Source organism: Palaemon carinicauda, chromosome 26 (genome assembly GCF_036898095.1).
Source record: "Palaemon carinicauda isolate YSFRI2023 chromosome 26, ASM3689809v2, whole genome shotgun sequence".
Lineage (NCBI taxonomy): Eukaryota > Metazoa > Arthropoda > Malacostraca > Decapoda > Palaemonidae > Palaemon > Palaemon carinicauda.
The window spans coordinates 82,716,460-82,733,491 of NC_090750.1; the positions used below are offsets into that span (position 1 = coordinate 82,716,460).

The 17,032-nt window shown below is 35.3% G+C and overlaps 1 long non-coding RNA gene across 2 annotated transcripts in view; it reads left to right on the plus strand.

Annotated features, from left to right (window-relative positions):
• The window catches only part of LOC137619633 (uncharacterized), a 17,739-nt gene extending 1,352 nt beyond the window's left edge, over positions 1-16,387 (plus strand). Inside the window, exons 1-4 of one of the 2 annotated variants that reach the window (XR_011039942.1) lie at positions 816-965; positions 4,004-4,107; positions 8,447-8,543; positions 16,030-16,387. This is a non-coding gene — a long non-coding RNA (uncharacterized lncRNA). Of the gene's footprint in view, positions 1-815; positions 966-4,003; positions 4,108-8,446; positions 8,544-16,029 lie in introns of those variants that run through there. The other variant, XR_011039941.1, reaches the window with a different exon arrangement.
• Positions 16,388-17,032: the final 645 nt, after the last annotated feature.

Sequence of the window (17,032 nt, forward strand, 5' to 3'; positions counted from 1 at the left end):
CATGAACAGGTGGTTTGCCCAACATTCATGTGGGAAAATATGGCAATTCTCTTTTTTTTTTTTTCTTTTTGGTGGGTGTGTGGGGTATAAATCATATTTTTTTTTCGCTAAATTTTCCTTATTTTGTCGGGATTTTTAATACCTTATATGTCGGAATTTATTTAGACCCCGATAAAGAATGAGGACTACAGTGTAAAATCTGAGTTTTTGAAAGCGATAAAACTGTAAAATCAGGAAAGCTGTCTAAACTAACTCGACGGTTCGAGTTGCTTTTATTTCGTTTGACCACCACACCCTTCCATCTTTTTCCCTTCCCTGCCCTCCACTTAGGGTATCGGCGGCCTCGAAAATAACCCTATTTGGTCACACGCCCATTTCCTGATTTCGTCATTTTTACGCTGTAAAAGTTCTGTCCCATTACCAGACGAAAGATTATAACTTAGGTTTCCTTATAGGGTAAAAATTTGATTTTGTCCGCCCATACACACCCAGAATTTCCTTATATTGGCAATAGCAACCACTTAAATCATTATTGTATTTCGTGAGATAATTCTTCAATTTTTGTTTATTCAAATTTTGTTTTCCGTACGATACGTTGGGCATCAATAACAATGTGCAAAAGCACGTGGTCATACTTCAGATTAGTAAACAAATATTATCTTTGGTTATTTATAGCTATCTGTGCTGTTGTCATCTAGTTCATTAGTCACTACTGTTATTCATTTGTTTTTGTTCGTTATTTATTCATGATTCCTACTTCAATCATGTCGAAGAAGGTTTTAAGTGGACTAATTGTCAATGAATTACGTTATGGAGTGTTCAGTAAATCTGAAGAAAAATGTCATGTGGTCATGAGCAAATCGATACGCAGGCAATGGATACACTACCGGGATAAAGTAATGCCTGCAAGGAAGGGTGATTTGGTCTGGTTGGCTGTTATAGGGTCTTTGTTAGGTTGCACAACAGTAAGTGTTTTGATTTCCTCCCTGCTCAAAGGTCCTACCTTCTACTGTGGGTCCCCCATTCTTCCTTCCCTAAAGCGTCCGGTATCTAAATGTATAAATTAGCTATAAAAAGTTAAGGTATTTTATTTATGGACATTAATAACGTTGAGTTTGCCACCTGTGGCTGCGGGGGCATAAAAACAATTAGAATAGCGCCAACGTTATCCCTGCGTGTCGTAAGAGGCGACTAAAAGGGACGGGACGAGGGGGCTGGGAACCCCCTCTCCTGTATTAAAAATCCTGTGAGACATTATCAAAGAGATGAAGCTGGGGGGAGAGTGACTGCTCCCCGCACTCTATTTTTGGGGTGTTTGAATGTGCGTGGATGTAGTACGATAGAGAGTAAAAGATGTGAGATTGGAAATATATTTAGAAGCAGAAGGATGGGTTTATTGGCCTTGTGTGAGACAAAGATGAAAGGAAAGGGTGAAGTGATGTTTGGTGAAATGTCTGGTAGAGTGTCTGGGATTGAAAGGGGAAGAGCGAGAGAGGGTGTGGCTTTATTGCTGAGTGAATGGATGACAGGTAAAGTAGTGGAATGGAAGGAGATATCATCTAGGTTAATGTGGGTAAGGGTTAAGTTGGGTAGGGAATGTTGGGCGTTTGTCAGTGCGTATGGGCCAGGTAGTGAGAAAAGTGAAGAAGAGCGGAATGAGTTCTGGAATGAATTGACTAGGTGTAGAAGGAATTATGTAGTCATTTGGCTACCCCCCAAAATTGGGGGAAGTGCCTTGGTATATGGATGGATTAATAATGTAGTGCATTTTAACTTAGTTCACTATGTTAAGGAAGCGTTTTGTTTTATTTCTGTATAATATTATCCGTCGCAAATGCCTAGTTCTTATAAAAATCAAGAAAAACGTTAGCGAATTCACCTGAAAAAGTTAGTCCAATGTTATTCTTTTCATGGGCATGGGCAGCTCTGTAAATCGCTTTCTACTAGGTAGAAGCTTCGTAAATCTCATTCTTGTAGGTGGTAAATTTATCTTAATGCGTACACATAGAACCAATCTGTTTTGGTTGTTGGCTCCACCTTTCAACTTCTGCTGTTGGAAGTAATTTTATGACTTCTTAATATTTGCCTTCTACACCAATCATCAGTATCCTGAGTTTCATTTGTTTATTTATCGACAACCACTCAAATCACCTGTTTAGCTCTTATTGATTTCAGCCAATAAACTTTTTTGGAATTACGTTATACTTTTGACTTTTTGCCATTCGAAGACAGGTGCTTCAGGCCGCTGTTTCGACAATTAGCCAATCTACAACTGCCATCTACAAACATACCTTATTCTCTCCAAAATACTATGGTTTGGTTGGTCCTCGTTAAAGAGATGATGACGTCAATTTTCACACTTTATGTAACTGGCTGTCAATTTATGACTTTTTCATTGTTAATCAATCAGAAAAGAATACGGTTCCAACAGACCAAGGATTTTCTTTTCTGCCATCAGTTAAAAGGTATGGATAGTGAAATTCAGTTGTGTGACTCTTGTGAGCTCGATTATTTTTGGGTAATAGGCAAATATCATGGTGGTGCATATCCCGAACATGCAAAATATGCATATATTTTCCGTCAACATTGTTACCTTTTAGTGTTCAGTGTCCTAAGTGTCAGAAACCATTACTTTTTAGGGAAGATAAGCATATTTGGTATTGAAGTTCAACTATGGTGATTGCTAAAACAAAGAAACGCCGGCGATGTGGGTATAAAGTTTCAGATTATAAAGGTACCTTTTTAGATAGTACTCATCTTCCTGCTTGGAAACTACTATTATTTATTAATCCTTGGGTCAATAATTGTGGAACCATCATACTGTAATACATTCTCTTAAAATTAGTAGAGCAACCAGTGTTGATTGGCGTAGTTTTTGTTGTGAAGTTGCTGAATATTATTTTGATAAAAAAGAACTAATTGGGTGTGGGGGCAAGGCCCCCACCTAAAAGGGGTAGGGATTGGGAGGGCGAAGCCCCGCCATCCAGGTGCAGATATATTGTGACAGGTTAGGTCAGAAAATTAAGGTTAGGTTAGTGCACATCTGCAATGTGACGTGCAATAACTGGTTATATATTGCATTTGTATGCCATTTTCTCAGATGTAAAATTCTTGGCTCGGGTTTTCCCATTTCCAGTGTTTTTATATATTTCGAATTCAGTGTATACCTGTATACCGGTCCATTTTTATAAGTTTGAGCGTTATATTTAGGTTTTTCCTCCCTTTTGCCACTTTTTTACCTACTTTGTCTCCCCCACCCAAAACCCCGCTTCCTAAGGAGGTTTCCCCAGATTATCTATAGGGGGAGGGGTGGTGGAAGGATAAGTATTCATTTGCGATGGAAATAAACCTGTCATTCTAATCACATCATCATACAACAGTAAAATCTTTATTTTATGTGCAGTGCAATTATTTGGAGAGGAATGCAACCCCCTAATAACTCTTGCTCAACAAGGTCTAGTGCATTAGATCGTCCCAAGCCAAATGTTTTCATTGACATATACAGTAATGGATTCTAGTCTGGACTAGAAAAGAATTTGAGGGATGGCTATAATCTGTTTTCCACGCATAGAAGATAGTCTTCAGATGAGGGCGTGCCAATTGAGTATGACAGCTTTTGTCCTCTAAGGCCAGGTTGATTATAATAGATGCAATGATTTTATAGAACTCCATGCTTTAGAGTCAGTAGAGAGTTCTAATTTGTGCACTGGTTGCAGTAAATTGGGATGGCTTGGAGCATTACAAAGATTGTTTTTAAAGTTCTAATGTAAAATAAAGACCTGGGGCTATTGAAAAGTTATAAGTACAGTAGTTTAAGTATATTGAAACTGTTGCTTCAGTGTCTGTCCTTACTATACAAAGGGGTGGGGGGAGAATTTGCTAGTAGATTGACATTTGATAGGTTAGCTAATCAAACAAATTTATTAACTAAGTAAATTAAGGGTTGCCTACAGTATTTCAATGTATAGCACATTTTATATTTAGTTTTTAATTTTTTTTACAGGTATGGCTTGAATTTGCACATACAGTATAGTGAACTATGTACTGCTGTCGTCTAAAGAGGAATGTCTCAAGAAATGCACTTGGTACAAAATGGAAATTCTTAAGGTAAATTGATAAAGATAATTTGTTTAGAAAAGGATCTAAAGTTTTAAAAGGTGGCTTTACCATAGCTTTAAGATTAATTAATAATGCTTTATATGTTAGAATTTTATGCAAAGCATTCTTTTTTGAAAGATTGTATTAAGATTGTGTTAATGATAGTAAATCTTACAAGAGTAAAATTTGTTAAATATCCATTTATTTGGTACTATCAATTTTATTCTTCTCTTAAACATTTGATAAGTTCATAGAATATAAATCACAATTGTCCAAACCCAAGGGCAAGTAGACTTAAAGTAACATAATTGCATTTTAAGATAGATGGTTAGGTTTATTATATATATAATTAGATAGGTTGGGTAGAGAATGTTGGGATTTTTGTTAGTGCGTATGGGTCGGGTTGTGAGAGAAGTGATATAGTGGAATGATTTCTTGAATGAGTTAACTAGAAGTGTAGAAGGCATTGTGTAGTTGTTAGGCAACTTAAATGCCAGAGTGGGTGTTGGAAAGGTAAATATCATACTGAAGTATGGTGTACCAGGTAGAAATGAGTGGAGAGACACTGCTAGATATAAAACTGTATACATGGTTAAGAGTGGTAGGAAGACTGTTAATGGATTATTTTGGTAACTAGAAGGTATGTTTGTGGATTGAAAGATATGCATTTAGTGCATTTTTTGGTTAAAGCAAATTTAGTTGTAACTAAAGAATAGGAGGATGGAAAAGGGAGGTCATGAAGGGGGAGGCATTAAAAGAAAAAAAAAACAGGTGAAACATGAATATCAAGAAAGGGTGAAAGTGTCATATACAGTATATGATAGGATGAGAGAGAAACTAGTCATCTAGAGGAGGAATGGAAGTGATGTAGGTGGTAAGAGGATTGGAGGTAGCATAAAGAAGGTAGTGTGGTGAAATGGAGTGAAGATGGTGGAAGAGAAAGAAGGGGCATTTGAAATATGGCTGCAGAGTAACAGTATAGAGAAGTATGAAAGATGGAGAAAAATATGGAAGTGAAATGGATGGTGGCTGAGGCAAGGAGGGCTGACTGGAGGTGGGGTCATTGATTGAGTGGTTCGTACGAGATGAATAAGTAGTTTATGAAAACTAGTAGAATACTAGGAAAGGTGGATTGATGATCGATATTGAATATGAAAGGTTATTAAAAGATGAAGTAAAAAGTGGCCTAAATATTTTGAAAGGTTGCTGAATGTTGAGAAGGATAAGGAGGCAGATATAATGGCTGTTGCAGGTATTGAAGCACTCAGTGATGGGAGATGAGAATGAAATTACAAGAACGGAAATAAAGAGCACTAGATGAAACAAGATCAGGAAAGACTCCTGGTAAGGATGGTGTAAGGGTGAGGTGTTAAAGAGGATGTGACATTGAAATGGTGAAAATGTTGAATACGTTTGTGCTGTCAACGGTGCCACTGGACTGGGTGTTCATATATTGTTCCACTACACATAAATAAGAGATGTGTATGCATGATATAATTCTAGGCCCTATGAGTATAGGTTGTGTGGTTGTAAAAGTGTACGGTATTGTTAATAGCATTAAGGTAAAAATGAAGCTATCTTAGAGGTGCAGGGTGGCTCTAGAAGAGGTAGGGGATATATAGATCAGATTTGTATAGGTACAGATATGCAAGAAGTACTTAGCAAAGATAAGGAAGTATTTTTTGCAATCATGAACCTGGAACTTATGATAGTTGATAGGGATACAATGTGAAATGTTATGTTATATGGAATTAGTGGAAGGTTGTTTCAAACTGAAGTTTATGTATAGGCAGTAAAGCATGTGTTAGGATAGGGATTGAAATTAGTATCCAGTGAGTGGGGCTGACAGGTATGTTTGATGTAGCAATGTTTTATAATTGTTGATGGAACTGTACGAGATGAATTAAAGTGCGTGGTTGAGGATTGAAACTGTGTGATCATGAGTGGAAGGTGAATCAGTTGCTGTTTGTGGATGAATCTGTATTGGTTGGTAACTCAGAGGAGAAACGGTCAGTTAGTGACAAAGTTCAGAAGGATATTTGAGAGAAGGGAGTTTAGTAAATATGGATAAGAGTAAGGTCATGAGGTGCACAAGTGAGGGTGGTGCTTGATAGAATACCATGTTAAATGGAGTTACTTGCAGTAGATCAGTGTAAGTACTTTGGTTCTGTTTCTGAAAATGGAGTTTTAGCATTTGAGTTAATGAAGGATGTAAAGTGCTGGGGGCACTGAAGGGAGTGGTAAAAAATAGGGTTAGGAATTACTGTAAAGAGTTCTGTATGAGAATTATTTTACCATTTGTGACGTATGGATTGGAGTTATGGGGAATGAAAGGGACAGGGACTGAAATTGAATGTTTGAGATGGTGTCTGAGTAGTATGGTTGGTGTATCTGTTAGTGTTAGGAACAAAATACTTAGTGAGATCTGTTGTGCGGAATGAAATAGCAGCTAGAGTGGATATAAGATATGGTTACCAGGAGGAGGGTACGCAAATTTTTGCAGTAATCAATTCAAGAGGCAAGTTTTTATAGCATTCGTGAGCAAATATGCTAATGTTGATTCTATTTCCATATTTTATAGCAATAAGTAAATAAGCACAGCTATTTATCTTGTCACTGACACTCTTCACTGTTTTACCTTTGGTGTAAGACATAGTAAAGTGACTTGCGTTGTAATCGTCAATTTAGTTTATCAAATGTTCTTTTCACATTGGATTATTCAGTAGATTTACTTTGGTGGTCTTGACACATTATTTACATAACATTGAGTTTTCACATGAAATTTGAAACTAATGCAAGGTTCATCAGTCTACCATTAAGGAAATTTGTTTATTGGTAATTATCCTCTGTACATGTAACATGCATGATAGGCATGCATACTGAAATTATTTTAACTTTATATGATTATTTTGGAAATAATTCAGTGTAGTTTAGCATCTGTTAGGAAAAAAATTTTTTTTAAGTAAACGTTGGAGACTGAAGATAGAAAATATACAAAAAAAAAAGGGGGGATTTTAAGAAGTTTCAAGCATTGAATTAGATTATAAAAATGACATCAAGGATTATAATTTCTTGTTCTAGTTAGTAATAAGATGTCCTTTCCCTAAATTGTCAGGCAGGAAATATTCTTGAAATTAATTTATGTAGTTTCATTATAGTAACCTAATGTTGAAAATTTTATCCTAATTTATGTAATTAAGTTAATCGGGATTTTTTTCTTATTGGTGGAAAATGGAATTTACAAGCAGAAACCATTCTTAGTCATGAAAGTGAATTTGAGATTTGATTTTTTAATTATACAAATGTAACTTGAAAATCCTATGACAGTGTCAAGATACTGAAATCTACAGTATTGGGATTAAAAGCCATTATTTCTGGTGTAGGTGGGTTAGCATAGGTGAAGGTGTGTGACTTTATAAAAAGAAAAATGGTGGTTTTAATATGCAGTAGTATGTAAAATGACAGTCTTTAGATTGATCAACTTTAACCTTCAACTGTTCCCTCATTCTTCAATCTTGCTATCCTGTCTTAGCTGTTTCTTCATATTCCAATGCAAGGTTTCCTGCTGTTGCACATGTGCAATGAATGGTCTACTAGGTCCCCGTTACTGGCTTTGGGGCCCAAATTTTAAAAATTGTTCTGCCTATAGATATATTACCTTTTAGGTGTAGAACTTAGTTGCTAAATACTTTTGACAGGAATAAAGCTAAAATTAGTGCTGTGAAATTATTTGGAGAGGAATGCAACCCCCTAATAACCCTTGCTCAACAATGTCTAGTGCATTAGATCTTCCCCAGCCAGATGTTTTGACATATACTGTATAGTAGTGACTTTAGTCTGGACTAGGAAAGAATGAGGCATGGCTATAATCCCTTTTCCACTCATAGAAGACAGGCTTCAGATGAGGGCCTGCTAATATAGTATGACAGCTTTTGTTCTCTAATGCCAGGTTAATTATAAAGAACAAAAATTACCATAGACCCAATGATTTTATATAACTTCATGCTTCAGAGCCAGTAGAGGGGGTTCTAATTTGTGCACTGGTTGCAGTAAAATAGGATGGCTTGGAGCATTACAAAGATTGTTTTTAAAGTTCTGTTGTAAAATTAAGGAAACATGGGGCTATTAAAAAATTATAGGAAGCACAGTAGTTTGAGTATATCAAAACTGTTTCATCAGTGTCAGTTCTAACTACTGTATACAAAGGGTGGGGGAAGAATTCACCAGATTGACATTTGATAGGTCAGCTAATTAAACAAATTTATTAACTAATAGTAAACTAAAGGTTACCTACAGTTTCAATGTTTGTATAGCACATTTTATATTTAATTTCAATTTTCTATTGCAGGCATGGCTTGAATTTGCTCATGTAACAAACTCTATACTTCTGTCGTCTAAAGAGAAGTCTCAAGAAATGCGCTCTGTACAAAATGGAAATTCTTAAGGTAAATTGTTAATAATTTGTAATGAAAAGGATCTGGAAGTTTTAAGAGCTGGCTTTACTCCAGCTTTAAGATTAATGAATAATGCTTTATACATTAGAATTTTATACTAAGCATCCTTTTTTGAAAGATTATTGTATTAAAGATTTTAAGTGTCAAGGATTACAAATATTACAAAAGCAAATTTGTTAAGTTTCAATGTATTTGGTCATATCACAACTTTTGTTTTTTCTTAGATATTTCATAAGTTCATAGAATAGTAATCATTGTCTAAACCTAAGGGCAAGTTGACTTAAGTAACATAATTGGATTTTACAACAGAGGGTTAGGTTTATTATAAATGTTTTTATATAGTGGGTAGGGAATTTTGGGTTTTTTTGTTAGTGTAGGGGCTGGGTTTTGAAAAGTAAATTAGTGGAATGGTTTCTAGAATGAGTCAACTAGAGGTTTAGGTTTTATGTAGTTGTTGGGCAACTTAAATGCCAGAGTGGATGCTGGAAAGGTACATGCCATAGGGAAGTATGGTGTACCAGATAGCAATGAATGGAGACTGCTAGATATAAGTATACATGATTAAGATTGGTTGAAAGAGCAGTGATGGATTGTTATTAACTAGAAGGAATATTGGAAGATTGAAAGGTGTGCATTTTTTGGTTGAAGCAAAATTAGTTGTAGCAAAAGAATTGGGAAATAGAATGGGAGGATGGAAAAGGGAGGCCGTGAAGGTGGAGGCATTAAAACAGGTAAAATATGAATATCAAAAAGGTTGAAAGTGTCATAAGGGTGGAGTGAGAGAAACTAGTCATCTTGAGGAACGTCAAGTTAAAAAGTTGTTGGTCATGTAATTGATGTAGGTGGTAAGAGGATTGTTGGAGGTAGTATAAGGAAGGGTAGAGAGTGGTGAAGATGGTGGAAGACAAAGAAAGGGCATTTGAAGTCTGTCTGTTGAGTAGCAGTGTAGAGGAAGTATGAGTTAGAAAAATATAGAAGTAAAATGGAAGGTGGCTGAAGCAAGGAGGGCAGCGGACTGGAGGTTGGGTCATTGATTTGGTAGTTCTTATGAAGTGAATAAATAGTTTTGGAAAGAAGTGGAGAGTACTAGGTAAGGTGGATTGACCAAGTGAAAGATTAATATGAAAGGATATTGAAAGATGAGGTGAGAAAAAAGTAGGCTGAATATTTGAAAGGTTGCTGAATGTCGAGGATAGGGGTATAATGGCTGTTGCAGGTATTGAGGTGCCAGTGATGGAAGGTGAGGATAAGAGATTACGAGAAAGGAAATGGAGCACAATGAAACTAGAGCAGGAAGAACTCCTGGTATGGATGTTGAAGGGATGCGATGTTGAAATAGTTAAATTGTTTAATGAGTTTTATGCTGTCAATGGTGCCAGTGGACTGTTAGCACATGTTCCATTACACAAAGGTAAGGGAGGTGTGTATGTGTGTTGTAATTCTAGGGGTATAGGTAGTGTGGTTGGAAGTGTATGGTAGTGTTAGTAGTATAAAGGATAAAAATGAATTATGCAGGGTGACTTTAAAAGAGGTAGGCGATGTATAAATCAGATTATCGGTAGGCAGATAAGCTAATGCAAGTAGTATTTAGAAAAGATAGGGAGGTATATTTTGCATTTATGAACCTGGAATTTATGGTAGTTGATAGGGATAAGATGTGGAATGTGATGAGGTTATGTGGTATGGTGGAAGGTTTTTTCAAACTGAAGTTTATATATAGGCAGTAAAGCATGTGTTTGGGTAGGGAGTGAAATTAGTATCCTGTGAGTTGGGCTGAGACAGGGATGTGTGATGTAGCCATGTTTCTAATTTTGTTGGAGTTGTAAGAGATGAATGAAAGTGCTTGGGTGGGGATTGAAACTGACTATGAGTGGAAGGTGAATTGGTTGCTGTTTGTGGATGATATTGTATTGGTTGCTGACTGAGGAGAAACTGGGTCAATTAGTGACAAAGTTCAGAAGGGTATTTGATAGAAGGGAGTTGCGTAAATGTGGATGAGTAAGGTTGAGGTGTACAAGTGAGGGTGGTGCTTGATCAAATGCAATGTTGAATGGAGTTGGTTGCATTAGATTAGTTAAAATACTTTGGTTCTGTTGCTGCAAATGGAGTTTTAGCAGATGAAAGTTAATGATGGATGTTGTGTTGGGGCCACTGAAGGAGTGGTAAAAAATAGTTGGGAATTAATGTAAAGATTTCTGTATGAGATGGGATTGTACCATCTGTGACATGGATTGGAGTTGTGGGGGAATGAAAGTGACTGGGACTGAAATTGAATGTTTGAGATCAAGTTTGAGAAGTATGGTTGGTGTATCTGTTGGATAGGGTTAGGAAAGAAATATGAAGAGTGAGAAGAGGTGTAAGGAATGAATTAGAAGCTAGAGTGGATATGAATGAATTGAGGTGTTGGCCATGTAGTGAGGATGGAAAATGGTACTGTAGTGTCTTGAAGGTGATAAATGAGTTGATGGGAGAAGTTAAAGGCCAAGGTTTAGGTGGGTGGGTGGATGGATTTAGTGAAAAAGCCCTAGGCAATAGCCAGGTTGAGAGGCAGAAGAGCGATTAGGAATACAAATTAGTCAAGAGCGATTGCGACTCTGTTCCTGTAGCCACTGCTGCTACCTCGAGTCACCTTACAGAGACTGCTTTGTGGTAGCAACAGTAGGGGAATCAGCATATGAAGCTTAATTTGTGGTGGAAGATTGGGGAGGGTGGGCTGTGGTACCCTAACAGTATCAATCAAACTCGGCTGAATCCCTCTGCAGGCAAGGAGAAACTAAGGTGGAAAAAAAATCTCCCCTTTGTTCTTTGTTGACTATCCCCTCAATTTGGGTTAGTGCCATGGTAGAGGGATATTTTTAAAAACTTTCTAAACTGTTTGGTACCTCACTGAATACAGAAAATTAGTGTTTATCAAAAAAATTAAGTACCTTAATACAGTAATAGTATTTCATAAATGGAGTGTAAAATTTATAATGGTTTGTCAAGAGTCCATATAAAGGGGTCACTTTATTCGTCAGTTGACTGACAACAGTAAATCTGAAGTTAAATCTATACTGAACATATTGAAATTAAAGTGGATTGTCAGTACAAGTAAAATTGTTATATTAGTTCATTTCTTTTCAACTGAGGATTATGTAAAGTTTGATAGGGCTTATTAACCATGGATAGGTACGCTCCTCGGACACCCCTTTAAGGGTATACTCGGACGCGCGCGACTCCGACGCCCAAAAAAATTCTTGAAAAATCAGTTTTTGCAGTAACCTCCTTTTTTCTTTTGCCAAAAAAATCTTCAATGAATGCTTAAAACAACTGTAAAGATAAATACTACTCATCTGCAGAAAAACTATTTATTATAAATATTTTAAAAAATTAAGTAGAAAAAATAAGACCTTACATAAAAATTCATAAAAAAAAAGTTTATACATATATACACAAATCCTTTTAGGAATTGATTCTTGAATGTTTAGGACACATCTTGATGTATTTTGGATGAAGTCAGACCCATGGAGGTGAAGATCTGAAATGAGAAAAAAAGGGTAACTTTTTTTGGCCAAAAAAATTTGTCCAAATTTCATGAATTTTTTTGGGTACCCAAATGAAATGGGAAGTGGCTTAATTTTTTTAGGGAATAAACATATGTTATCCTAAAATAGAAATATGTAAAAAAATCTTCATTATTTTGTAAATTACATTTATATCAGGGGCCATATCTAAAGGTAATTTTTTGAGTACTTAGAAATTTTGTAAAAAAATACATATATTTAATATATAATGATATTTATGCAGGTAAAATATACCAAAATATCACAAATTTTATAGGGAACAAGAATATATATAGATAGGGCAACTTACGCTTCGGATATGTCCACAAAATAGCTGCCAACCACACTGACTCAGACTCCCTAATCTGCCACTTGAAATGTAGGAAGGGTATGTCAATTTCAAGGTGTTATTTACTAATCTAATTATTCTTGGATATGCATAAAAATTGTATGGTGGGTTGCTGGATAATTGTAGATTATTTTACGACTATGAAAATAAAATTCTGACCCCAAAAAAATTTTTTGAAGGGAAATAAAATCGAAAAAAAAAGAAAAATGTAAAACAATATATTTTAGCTAAAAAAATTTGATATTCAATCAAAAAGTAAACAAAATTTTCCGACAAAAAACATCTAGAGGAATCATTACTGTGATAGTTCCTTAGTACGTAGTAATTTTGAAAGAAATGGGAAAAAACGAAAAAGTGGCAATCGCAGGAAAATCTAACACATACCTATATATACGCCATGTCTGGCTATAAATAAAGATAGGCATGGGTAGCCAGATCATCTAGAAACACTTTCCAACACTATAAAAATATAAGTTTTGCGACACTACTTGCCAATTCCTTACGGTAACATGACCAAGCAAAAAAATGCAAAACAAATAAAAAGGGGCACTCGCGGAAAAATGCCCAACATTCTAATATACAGCATCTCAGATAAAAAGACATGCACGTGTTAGCCCAACCATCAAGGCACACTTTCTAACACATAAACATGAAAAAAAAATCAATAATATACGGCAATTCCTTACTACGTAGTAAATTTTTACAAATATTGAAAAAAAAACACTAATTGGCAACCGCAGTTAAATACCCAATATACCAATAACTACGTCGTATCTGACAAAAAGTCACGCATGGGTAGCCAGATCATCTAGACACACTTTCCAACACTAAAAAAGCAAAAGTTTTACGACACTATTAGGCAATATCTTACGGAAAAATGACTTGGCAAAAAAATGAAAAAAAAATGAAAGGGGCACTCGCGGTAAAAGGCCCAACATTTTAATATACGGCATCTCAGATAAAAAGACATGCACGTGTTAGCCCAACCATCAAGGCACACTTTCTAACACATAAACATGAAAAAAAAATCAATAATATACGGCAATTCCTTACTAGGTAGTAAATTTTTACAAATATTGAAAAAAAAACAGAAATTGGCAACCGCAGTTAAATATCCAATATACCAATAACTACGTCGTATCTGACAAAAACAGTCACGCATGGGTAGCCAGATCATCTAGACACACTTTCCAACACTAAAAAAGCAAAAGTTTTACGACACTATTTGGCAATATCTTACGGAAAAATGACTTGGCATAAAAATGAAAAAAAATGAAAAAGGGGCACTCGCGGTAAAATGGTCCTCGTGGTGATGAACGACATTTTAACTAAAAAAAAATCATGCACATGGTAGCCAAACAATCCACCAAGACTTTCCTCAACTGATAACCTATACAAGTTGCACCATTCTACGACAATTTCATAATACGTAATAACTTTGATAATTATGCAAATTACCTTAGAAGGGTAAACTCGGTCGCGCTCGACCCCGATGCGTCTCAGAAATCGGGGAAGAAGTACAGCTACAGCGATGCACATCTGGACACTACTAGAGCGTGTAGGCGAGACACCTACTGCAGGTCGATCACCCACAAATTCAGTCACGGGGGTGAGTCACGTGAGAAAAACCTTTTTTTTTTTTTTTTTTTTTTTTTTTTTTTTTTTTTTTTTTTTTTTTTGACGCTCGGGGTCGCGAACGACCCACCATACCGTTCCAGGGTTAACTTAATGGACTGATATTAGATTTGGTTTCCAATGGATTAGTCAAAGCTCTAATGTAGGATCAGATAGTCATTCAGATGAAGTAAGATTTGTGAAAGGATTTAGTTTCAGTAGGTTAGTTAAGGATTTTAGTAGATGGGTCGTATTTTTAAGTTTGGTAACCTTTGTTTGGTTTTCTGAATAACACAAGTTTGGGTAGTCACCAGGAAAGGTTTAGTTTGAGTGTCCAATTTGTGTAAGATTTAGGTTTGGTTTGTTAATTGATTAAAACTGGTTCCTGGTTCCTAACTGCTTATTCTGCAAAATAAGTTTGCGGGCGCACTGTCGCCATTTAGATAGTTGCAAAACTTCTAAAGTTCATACTTCTTATTGTAATTAGGCTTTATTTACCTGTACCATAACTTAATGATACAATTCTTAATCTTTACTTTTATCCCATTCTACCTTAAAAGCAGTTGGTTAAAGCCTTTGCTATCATTAGTTTTGGCAACCTATTGTGGTCAGATTGGAAGTATTAAAATTCTTTTTTTCATATGCATTGCCCTTCTTCTGGATGTAACCAGATCCTTGCTCGGTTTGTGGAATATATCTACGCTTATATCTTGTTTTATTGACTGTCCTAATTTTGGGCATGAAAATTAATGTTCTGTAGTATCTTCAGCTTTGCATAGGTCACACACACCATCTTTATATCTTCCCCTGAATTTTGCTTGTAACTTGAGCATATTTAACCTTGCCTGATTTACAAGGATTGCCTTTTCCATATCCATTTATCTGATAAAGGCTGTGTGACATATCCTCCTAAGAATCTAAATTTTTTAATCCCTTTTCTTGAATAGGTTCCTTAGTCAGGGTAGGGCTGGATTGTAGACAGTAAACTAAAGTTTATTAGTTTTTTCGGGAAATAAGTTATATCCATATAGTTGTGCAACTGCAAGTCTTAACTAATACTTACATATCTTGTTCTTGAATTTAACTTTCTGCTTTGAAGTGTAAATTATAAAGATTAGTCTTTCTGTTCATTGAGTTAAAAAGTATTGACATTTGGAGAGTTAATCCTAAGAAAGGTTAGTAAGGAAGGTCAAGTAGATAGATATAAAAGATATGAAGTGTTGACTTAATTGTTTACTGTGCTTCTGTGAATTATCCTCAAAAGATGATCAAAAGTCACAGGTTAGGAAAACAGGGTAGTCTATGGATTAGATTGTCATCTTGTGTAATGGTTTGACAACTATATCCAAGGTAACAAGATTTAATGTATCAAGAAATCAGGATAGTGACATTGTTCAGTTAACTAATAAAACTGATTAGCCTATTTATTGAAGTCAAGTTTGTACTAAATTCAAATAATTTTCATTGGATGTGACTTTAAAAATAAATTATTTTAAACTGATTTGACTACATACTGTAAGTTGGTTCATTAAAATAAAGATGTAAGAAATAACTAGATCATAGAATTGCTGTACAGTACTGTACTGAACATTCTAAACATTGGGTTAATACAGGTTACGTAAGTCATTGGAATAAATTTAGTAATATCAGAATATTTACTCCATCATTAAGGCGAGAAGTTTCAATACAGGTTTAGCATATAACTTAATAGCTGTTAGAGCAAGGTAGGATGTGCTAGTTCCTGGAAATAGATCTGTTTACTTAATGGTTGTGAAATTAAATTTTAATATTACTGTGAAACTTCTATATTTAGGTAAGGGATACTAAAGGTATCAGGCAATATCAGATTTGACCTTTGTCTGACAATTTCTGCTAAATCAAATTTTGTAAACTAGTTGCCGTCTGTTTATTGATCTTTATAATGGTAGTCAGTTAATGATTTTGGTTGAATTAAGTCCTTTTATTTTCACAGGAAAGAAATGTGAAGAAAATAGCTCTGGGGTCGAATATGAAATTCTACTGTCGAAGAGATCACGAATAAGTTGAATAAAGAGCGATGGGCTTCTTGAAGATAGAAAACATGCTGCAGACATCTTCAACTTCAAAACTCTTCGTCGAGGAGTTTCCAAGCAAAAGAAAGCTTGCTTCAAATTATTTAAAAATGTACTTAAGAATTGCAATACTCATAAATCATGGATAGTAATTAAACTGGCAATCTTAATCTGGCTTGTCACCTTAAGTGGTGCCGGTTTAGTATGTGGCCTACCTTTCGAATATAGCCCATGAAATAGTTTTAGTATGTGACCTTACCTTACCTTACCTTACCTAACATAATGTAACAAGTCAGGTAGGCCACATTTCAGCACTAGAGTGAATTATCAGCCTATTCAAATCAGTTTCAATGTTTAAATTTAATTTTATATTAGGTTTCAATTGGAATTTCTCTTAAAATCTTGGATTAAGATTTCTTAGTACTTCGATGGGGGTCAACATGAGTCTTAAATTTAGTTTTCCGAGTCTTAAATTTAGTTTTCCAGATTTAGATAATTTTTGGGTACTTACTTTTTCAATCATTCCTCTAAGTTTCAACTGCCAATGATAATAAATAGTGAAGTAATTTTAGTAACAATTTCATGGTCTTCCTAGTGTCCTCTCGGAGGATCTTGGTCAATTTTTTTAGATTCTTTAAAATTTACAGTATTTAGTTTAGTTGTATGGGAAGACTGTACGAGTATATAGCATATTTAAAATTCCTAAACATTCAAATTTGAGATGACACTTTGTAACCAAATCCCTGTTCAATATTTCAGATTTTAATCCAGGTTACTTAAGAACATTGAATTTACTCAAGCCTTATAGACTGCCAGTTTTGTTAGTAACAATTAACTTTCGCAGACATATCAGTAGCCTTGTGTGAAAGCACAAATTTACTAAAAATAAGTGTATAGAAAAGTATTCCATATAAATAGGACTGA